Source organism: Neopelma chrysocephalum, unplaced genomic scaffold (assembly GCF_003984885.1).
Source record: "Neopelma chrysocephalum unplaced genomic scaffold, ASM398488v2 Primary Assembly neopelma1_24, whole genome shotgun sequence".
Taxonomy (NCBI): Eukaryota; Metazoa; Chordata; class Aves; order Passeriformes; family Pipridae; genus Neopelma; species Neopelma chrysocephalum.
In genome coordinates, this window is record NW_020897693.1 from 11,682,392 (window position 1) to 11,691,152 (window position 8,761).

At 44.3% G+C, this 8,761-nt stretch overlaps 1 protein-coding gene across 9 annotated transcripts in view; it reads right to left on the minus strand.

Annotated features, from left to right (window-relative positions):
• Positions 1 to 7,858, minus strand: part of CPT1A (carnitine palmitoyltransferase 1A) — a 38,443-nt gene extending 30,585 nt beyond the window's left edge. For 4 of the 9 annotated variants that reach the window (XM_027703724.1, XM_027703716.1, XM_027703782.1 and 1 more), the window contains exon 1: positions 7,141 to 7,626. The gene's annotated coding sequence lies outside the window, so the exon portion shown is untranslated. Of the gene's footprint in view, positions 1 to 1,283; positions 1,618 to 7,140; positions 7,627 to 7,773 lie in introns of those variants that run through there. The other 5 variants (XM_027703774.1, XM_027703764.1, XM_027703735.1 and 2 more) reach the window with 4 other exon arrangements.
• Positions 7,859 to 8,761: the final 903 nt, after the last annotated feature.

Sequence of the window (8,761 nt, forward strand, 5' to 3'; positions counted from 1 at the left end):
TAAAAGTAAACTTACAACTTCAAATCTTCAAATTTTAGCTTAGCACTCAGGTTTCAAAAAGAAATAGAGACTGCTGAGAAGTATGATACTAAATCATTTAAAGTTACATTGCTTAAGGAAGCTTTCAAGATGGGAAGTGGAGAGAAATATCAGATGAAAGTACATTAAACCCAATTTTAATTAGCATACGTACTTAAAAACTGTATTAAAATTTCCGTTTAAAGCTAGAAACCCTTAAACTAAGAAGGTCTTGGAAAACCAAGCAAGTACCCCAAACTCCAAAAGCAGTTGATTTCAAAAAGAAAAGCGGGGCAGGGAGGGAACCTATTTCTATTAACATGCAAAGCAGTAAGAGTTACTGTTTGAATGTTAAAAGCAGCCACAGAGAACTGGAAAATAATTCTGGAGTTCTCACAAGTTCTCGTAAAACACTTCAACTCTGAAACCTGTTTAAAAATTGAAATCGTTGAAGAAGTTTTATCCAGTATTTTACTGCCCACAGATAAGATCTCCCTTCAGAAAGTGAGCTTGCTACAGCTTTTGGAAGAAAACAGACACTCAAAAAGTTTATTTTGTATGTTTATTTGACAAAATAATTTGACACTTTAGGATAGATCACTGAATTCCAAGAGCCTGAGGACAGACTTAATGAAATCAGAGCCAGTACTAAAACATTAAGACATCTGCGCTGTGTTTGTGCTGAGACAGTGACCAAATATTTTCTCTCAGCTGTGTAAGCTATCATTACGGAAATCTGCCTTTTCTACTCTCCTAAAAAAACCAAAAATATGAACGCATTTTGTTTTATACAAATCAGTACATAACTGCTTATGCTCAAATCTGTTGATTTCATACCAGATACTAAATAAAAAGAGAATTCCAAACACTGAGATGTCTATCCAATCTCCTCATGCATTACTCTCAATTTCTTTTCAGATTTCAATTATTGATGGTCATATCAGTCCAAGCCTTCAGTACCACCAATACAAAATAATTCAGACTACCCTGTGGTAGCTGAGTTTGCCTATGTAATGTGCTAGCAATGAAATGATATGTAGGGAAGCACAACAACGACGGTGCCAACATCCTCAAGTAACTTGCTAGCATGTTAGTTTACTTCCACACTTTGCCACCAGCTACAGTTAAATGGCAACACTGACCTACACAGCCATCCCAGAAGTGGATGCAAATCTATGGATAATCAAGGTCGCTTATTTTTGCTTTTGTTGAAAAACACTAATGCAAACAAGGTTCTCCAAACCAAAAGTGTATCAAATACTTACATCACGCAGCAGTGTCTCTTATTACACAAACGTAAAGGGTTAGAGTCTTCCAAAATATTTTGTGAATGTAGTTGTCTTTTTAACCTCCATCAAGTGTGTCTTCACTTGTCTGAATTCTGCAGAGGTTCTGAAGTCTCTCAGTCTAACAGTCTTTCAGATGTTTGATGCAAAAGCAGCAGCTGTCAAATATATTGAAAAGTTTGAAGATGGCAAAAAAAAAAAGAAGAAACTGCAAATGGATTTACCAGTCCCTGTACTGAAACGGGGAGCAGTGGCTGATAAAACAAAGGTTTTCACTGCCACCCAGATGGACCGTGACAGGCTGGAGAAACAGGCAGGCTGAAACCTTGTTAAGTTCAACAAGAAGTGCAAAGTCCTGCACCTGGGGAGGAGTAACCCACACATTAGTACACACTGGAGGCTGACTGGTTGGAAAACAAAGCTTCAGCAAGCTGCACATAAGCCAGAAATGTGCCCTTGAAGCAAAAGCAGGTAACAGAATCCCAGAGGGCATTAGAAACACTGTTGTCACCAGGTGACTCTACCCTTCTAGTCAGTGCTGGTGATGCCCCATCTTGAGAACTATGTCCAATTCTGGGCTTCCCAATGAGAGAAATGAAACTACTGGAGAGAGTTCAGTGAAGAGCCACTAAGAGGATTAAGGGCTTGAACCATCAAACCTGCTTTTTTATACAGTTCTAACATAGCAGAGATGCTTTATGAAATTTAACATAGGAGTTTTTGTAAGAGACTTGCTTTAAAAAATAAACTCAGAGCACTAAGGCCTGAACAAGAAATCCTGTGCTTCAGTTACTTTAAATGAACATCATACTTTGAAATTCACATTGGTAGTAGCAGTAAAATATTCAAATATTCAATAGCTAGTCTGAAGGCAGGAGGTAGATTTCTGGAGCTGACCTTAAGTGCCACGTATATTGCAGTGACATGGTGGGAAACTCTACAAACTTCTAATGAAAAATAAGGTTGAAATTTAATGTTACATGTATATCCCTATCTAGACAAAACATTGACTGTTGCGATCAAATTAAAAATGTCTGCATTATCAATAATAAAACTGACATGACTTCAGTAAACTGTTTTCACGGAGTTTGCTACAAATGCAATAATTTCAGGCACTAAAGTATGTGCTATACAGCAGCATCCAGCGCTGACTCAGTAACTCAAGGTGCCAGCCACTCATATGTCAGACAGTGGAGGGGAGGCAGTCACTCACATAAATGCCACAATTCTGCTCTAATGCAAGAGGCTTGATTAAGTAAGGCAGCTAACCAGAGAATGCCAAAAGGATGCCAAAAAAGCTTTTGGTGCTCCTGGTGCTCCTTTGATGCATAGCTGAACAAAATAACAACTAAAGCTAATGAAAAAGCATTCAGTTTAATGGAAAACTAAACAAACATCAAATTTGTCTGGAGTTTTATGACTTCCAAAGGAAATTTAGGTTTGGATCTACAAAATTTTCAGTAAACAGTATAAAATATGCAGCTCAAACATTTAAACATATGATCAAAAAGACTGTCTAGTCTCTCTCATATCTGTTTCTTGGATATTCTATTAGCTAATGCCACCTTTACGTATACTGCGCTCCTGTAAAAAGGTATCGAGACGCCAAAGCCTCAGAAAGAGCAGAGTTTATTCATAGCTCATGTGACATTCCATGAGGTGCTGACTTTTGATCTTACTAGAAAGATGAACAAGACACAGTTATTCACTTGAGAACTTCTATTTCTAAATAGCTTCCTTACCTAATAACCTTCAATAATATCTAATCAGGCTTTGGCATATAAAACAACACGGATACTTGCTGCTCTCAATTCTTACCGACAACTCAGCTATCTTACAATGTCTAATCATATTTCACAGACACAAAATCATTATGAGAAATCTAAGGAGTGAAGCCAAATAATTTCCACGCAAAAATTAGTCATGTGGATTAAATTCACTCAACAGGGCTTCTCAGGTGAACCTAATGACTACGGCATAGAAATAAAACAGAAACCAAAGAACCACCTCCTTTAAAAGTTGAATTAGCATAGCATTCAATCAATTGATCTTATGAAAACAAAGTTAAACTGACAAGTGTTCTCATGCCACTTTAGTTTTGACAAGTTCTCTTATTTGCTTATTGCTCATCATTGGCTCCAATCCTTCCCACCCTCACCTACACCTGATAGCTGTGGTCTCTTGGAATTGCAAGTGTCTCTAAGGATTTCCCACATCTGAAAAAATGAACAAATGCTGTGGTTCAAGACAAAGTGGAGAACTGAATACATGTATTTTCCCAGGTACAGCAAAAGTCACCCACAGCAGACAGTTTGAAATCAGAACAGCTAAGAAGTCTGCAGCAACTTGCTGGTCCACTGACAGTTTGTGTCCTGACCTCAGCAGTTCTCCACCTGCAGGTGAATATTCATTACCTTCTGCAGGTATCTCCCTTGGAATCTTGGGCCCATTTCTTTATCCCCTTCCCAAGTGGTAAACTGGTGCAACAGGTATATGTGGATGGAGGGGAATAACAAACAGACCAAAGAATGAAATGTAAACATACATGAACAGATCTCTTCCTTAAAAGCCTGTTTGAGGTCTATTTGTCACACAAATCTTCTGTTCCAGAAGCTCACTGCAGCTGGGATCTTAAAGTTAGGACACACTGAGAGGCAGATTCATGCCAATGCTCCTAGCTCCTAACAGATATTACACAGCAACATCAAACAGTCAGCTGTAGCTCTCAAGTAGAAAGTCCAGAAAAGCAGTTTGAGCTTTTAATTCACACACAGCTTTCAACTACTCAGAGGGACTAATCAGATTGGAATAATTTCAGAAAAATTGATGCCAATGGAGAAAATAGTCACAGACAGCAGTTCTCAAACACTATTTTCCATTACACTGTATGAAACCATTTACAGTGAACATGTCTGAGATGGTGAGGAACTGTGGAGTGACAGAAAGTTCATCTGCTACCCACTCAGTCATTTCTCAGGGCTCAAGCTTATGACTACTAGCTATCGTGACAAACGAGTGTATCTCAGGGGCCAGACTTCAATGTTAGTTTTAGCTTTTATTTTAAGACATCCAAACAAGTGTTTGCCTGCTGGCTTTAAACTCCCATTAGACTCAACACAGATGCCATCAAGGTTTCTTGCAGAGATGTTCACAGAACAGACTTTTCACTGGCACCTCTAGGAGAAAGTTAGTAAATTGTCTTCTCACCTGATCAAACTGAAGACAGGCAAAGTAGAGGAGACTGCCTATAGCAAACAATGTGTTAATTACTAGGTTATCCCAAAGGAATATTAATCCCTACAGTTTCTGGATTTTATGACCTCTTTTCTCTTCCCAAAAGCATGCTCCTGTAAAAGATGGTTCCAAAATGTACACTTCAACAAATAAACAAACAACCTCCCCAAAAACCCCCAACAAACACAAAACACCAACATTCTTCACATCAAAACAGAAACTTATAACTGTTGTATTATTTCTAGGGATCTTCCCCTGTACTGGGTAGGACATACCATACTGTTCCTAGGCGCCTTACATCATTCTAGTATCTACTGCAATACATGTTATATTGTACACACCCCAGCAAGCTACATCCTCTGACCTTCTAGAAATCCAGAATAATCTTACTGAGTAACAGAGAAGCATACTCTGCTAAAACACTGCACAGTTATCATACCATGTAGAAACCTCTCCCACCCCACAAACACTAGGCTCTAGATCTGGGTATTTCTTTTTAACTGCTATAAAAGACATACCTAGGCATTTAGATTATACAAGTTTTATCCCTTCTCTCTCTCTTTGAACTTAATGAGCTTCTATGCAGTAAACGAGAATTATTCTCTATGACAACAAATATTTCTGGAATGGCAAGACTTTTACGAGACATACAAGATGGCACGTTTTAGGACTTAGGAGATCCTGGAAGATGGACAACAATGTGTGGTGACCAAAAGCAAACTGAATTAATTGCTCTCACAGCAGTTCAATGACATTTTACTGTACCAGGCTGAAAGACTTGAATAAGGTCTTTCACCCTGTATAAGTTTGAAAGACTGAAGAACCAGTTCCAAACCTTTCGCAAAAATATTTAAATTAATTAAATTCATATTAAACTTAACCCAGACTTGAAGAAAGAGGGATGCTCTTCAGTCATCTGGATCTTGTTTTTCTGAAAATGTGGAGTTTGGGACTACGATACAGCATGCTGCACGACAAAGACAATGGGTTTGGAATATTAAAAATACACAGTTTTGGAATTTGGTTGTTTGGTTGGGGTTTTGGGGGGAGGAAGGGTTGCTTGCTTGTCTTTTTAATACCAGCATTTACCCAAGTCGATTTTTACCCAAGATTTTCAACAGGAGGCTCGGGATTCAACATCCTGCCTATCGCAGAAACACCCTCCCTGTCCAGTGCGCACCGAGCCGCCGATCGCTCCAGAGTCGGCGTTTGGGTTTAGCTGCTCGGGATCGTGCGCTGCTCCGTCTCCGGCCCCCTGGATTCCCAACGCAGGGATCCGGGGTCCTTCCCCAGCTCCGCAGGGCGCGCTCCCGCCCCTGGCGCGCCCCCGCCGCCCCGCCCCGGGCGCGCCCACGTGACCGCTGCCGAGAAGTGGGTGAAAGGTCGCGCCGCCGCAGCCCCGCCCCGGGCTGCCCGCGCGCCCCCGGCCGCTCCAGGCCTTTCCACGCGCGCCGGGAAGGCGCTGCCAGCGCCAAACAAAAGTTCCCAGGGAAAAGCACCGCAAGCCATGAAAGAAGCAGAGTACATCTCACAGCTAGGAGGGGAAACAAAAAAGGGTGTTACTCAGCTTGTGCAACGGAACAATTTCCATTCCGGTTCTCAGCACTATAAAGCCTCAGTTGTTCGATGTTACAGTTTTGTTTAGCCAGGAATAATGATTCCTTCCTGGGAAAAGCTCTTTATTCAGGGCTGTAATACCTCTGAATTTCAAAGAGCCCTCAGATCAACTTTCAAGCTAAGTCACAGCTATGACAATACCTGTGTAATCATGTAAATATACATTTCCTAGACTAACAGAGATCCACACAATACTTGCCTACAATACTACCTGTGCTATTTTAAAATGGTAATTATTAGTTTATATCGATATGCTAACAACAAAAAGAACCTGCTAATTACCTCTAACGCCCACAAGAATTGTTTAAAATCAATTCGCAATGGTCAGAAAACGCATAAAGGAGGTTTGAACACGTCAGACACTCAGGAAAACATAATGAAAGAAGAACGAAGGCATTAGATCACCATTTTCAGTGCTACACTCCTACACACGTGAAAAGGAAACGAGTAGCGTTTTGTACTGTAACATCCTCTAGACTGCAGACTGCCCTCTAAGTGCTGACAATCTGCCAGGTTAAGAGGAAGAATGAGATGTTTGTCTTGATCCTACTTTGCACTTTTCTCTTTCCAAAAAAGGTGCTTCCTGTTACACTTTCATTAACACTACTACAGCTCTGTTACAAGTGGATTATAGCTGAAGTAGTATTTTAGGTTGAGTTTTCTATTTTAAACCAGAGAACAGTTTTCTATTTTAAACCAAAAGACCGAAGCTGTGCAAAGATGAAGCAAGAAAAGGGAATTCCGAAATGATGCAAAAATCTTGACCTACCTTTTACAAGAAGTCTAATTAGCGTTTTCCTACAGTAAACCTGTCATGCCTTGAACAAAGTATTACATTTTCGATGTGAATCTCAAACGCAGTTTGCACTGACTGCGGTTTTTACAGGTTTCACAGGCTGGAATCACACGGGCAATATGGACTAGTCTCTCATACAGACACACACACACACACAATTACTTCGCTTCCGCACACTTGAAAACCCACCAGTGATGCTGCGCCGCGTGCACACTTCTACAGACGTGAAACTCCTCCCGGTTACGGGCCACAACCACGAAGCTGCGGGTCACCCGTGTCACCTTTGTTGACACGGCGGCGCAGATTTAGCGACTCTCCCCGTGTACCTGTGTCATGCCGCTCCCCTGTCCCAATCCCCTCCCTCATCTGCGGCACTAAGGCACTAGCCCTCAAACCACGGGCAAATCGCGAGCAGGATGCCAAGGACACCGCGCCTTTCCACGGCTCTCCAGCGCCCGCCCCGGCACCGCGCCCACCACCCTCTCTGCGTTTCCACCTTTTTCTCCAGCAAGGACAAGCCCCGCTTAACAGCAGCGCCCGGCACACTGGCGCATGCACCACACAACTTCGTGCTCGACCTAATAGAAACAATAATTAGGCTGAAACCGGACCAACCGAGCCCGTCCGCCTGGCCCCAATGTGGCCCTTCCTCAGCCCCAAGGAAGGCGCGCCCCGGCTGAAGGGGGAGGGGAGCGGCCGCCCGCGGTGAATCAGCCCGACACGGGAGGGACGGGGCCCGCCGCGCCCCCTCCCCGCTCCCTGACACCGCCCGAGCCCGGTGCCCGCAGCCCCGGCGCGGCGGCCGGGCCCCGTCCCGCTCACCTGCAGAGCCCGGCGGGGACGGGCGCTGAGCGGCGTTGGGCGGGCGGGCCAGGAGCGGCGAGCGACCGCTCGGGAGGCAGCGATGGGACGGCGGCCGCGCCCCTGCACGCCCCGCGGAGGCGGAGCGAGGGCGGGCGGGGAGGTGCCGCGGGAGGGGAGCGCCGGGCTTGCCTGGGCTGTGCTGAGCGGTCGGCGGGAAGCCGGGGGCAGGGATACTGGGAAGCACTCCCAGACCTGGGGGAAAGTCCGGGCGCGGGAGGTGGTTTTGGGGTTACAGCGGGGACAGGGTCCCACGGTCTCTGTGGTTTCTCAACCGTCCGCGGAAAGGAAGCTCCAGGGATTGCGATGAGAGGATCCGGGGGCGTATAAGCGGGAGCGAAATGTGCACCTTGGGGGAGGATTGCGCTTGGGGGACCTGTTTGGTGATGATTGTGGCCAACAGGTCTAGGGAAGTGATTCTTCCCCTGTACTCAGCGCTAGTGAGGCCACACCTCGAGTATTGTGTCCAGTTCTGGGCCCCTCAGTTCAAGAAGGATGTCGAGGTCCTGGAGCAGGTCCAGAGAAGAGCAACGAGGCTGGTGAAAAGACTCGAGCACAAGTCCTGTGAGGAGAGGCTGAGGGAGCTGAGGTTGTTTAGCCTGGAGAAGAGGAGGCTCAGGGGAGACATCATTCTCTACAACTACCTGAAAGGAGGTTGTAGCTACATGGGCATCGGTCTCTTCTCCCAGGCAACTATCAGTAAGACAAGAGGGCATGGTCTTAAGCTCTGCCGGGGGAGGTTTAGGTTGGATATTAGGAAGTAATTCTTTACAGAAAGGGTAATCAGGCATTGGAATGGGCTGCCCAGGGAAGTGGTGGATTCTCCGGCCCTGGAGGTTTTTAATGATTTTATGATTCTATGATTTTATGATTCTATGAATGGGCTGCCAAGGAAAACAGATTTGGAAAACCTAAGCCCCTTCTGTGAGCCTAAGGCAATGGCTTTCCC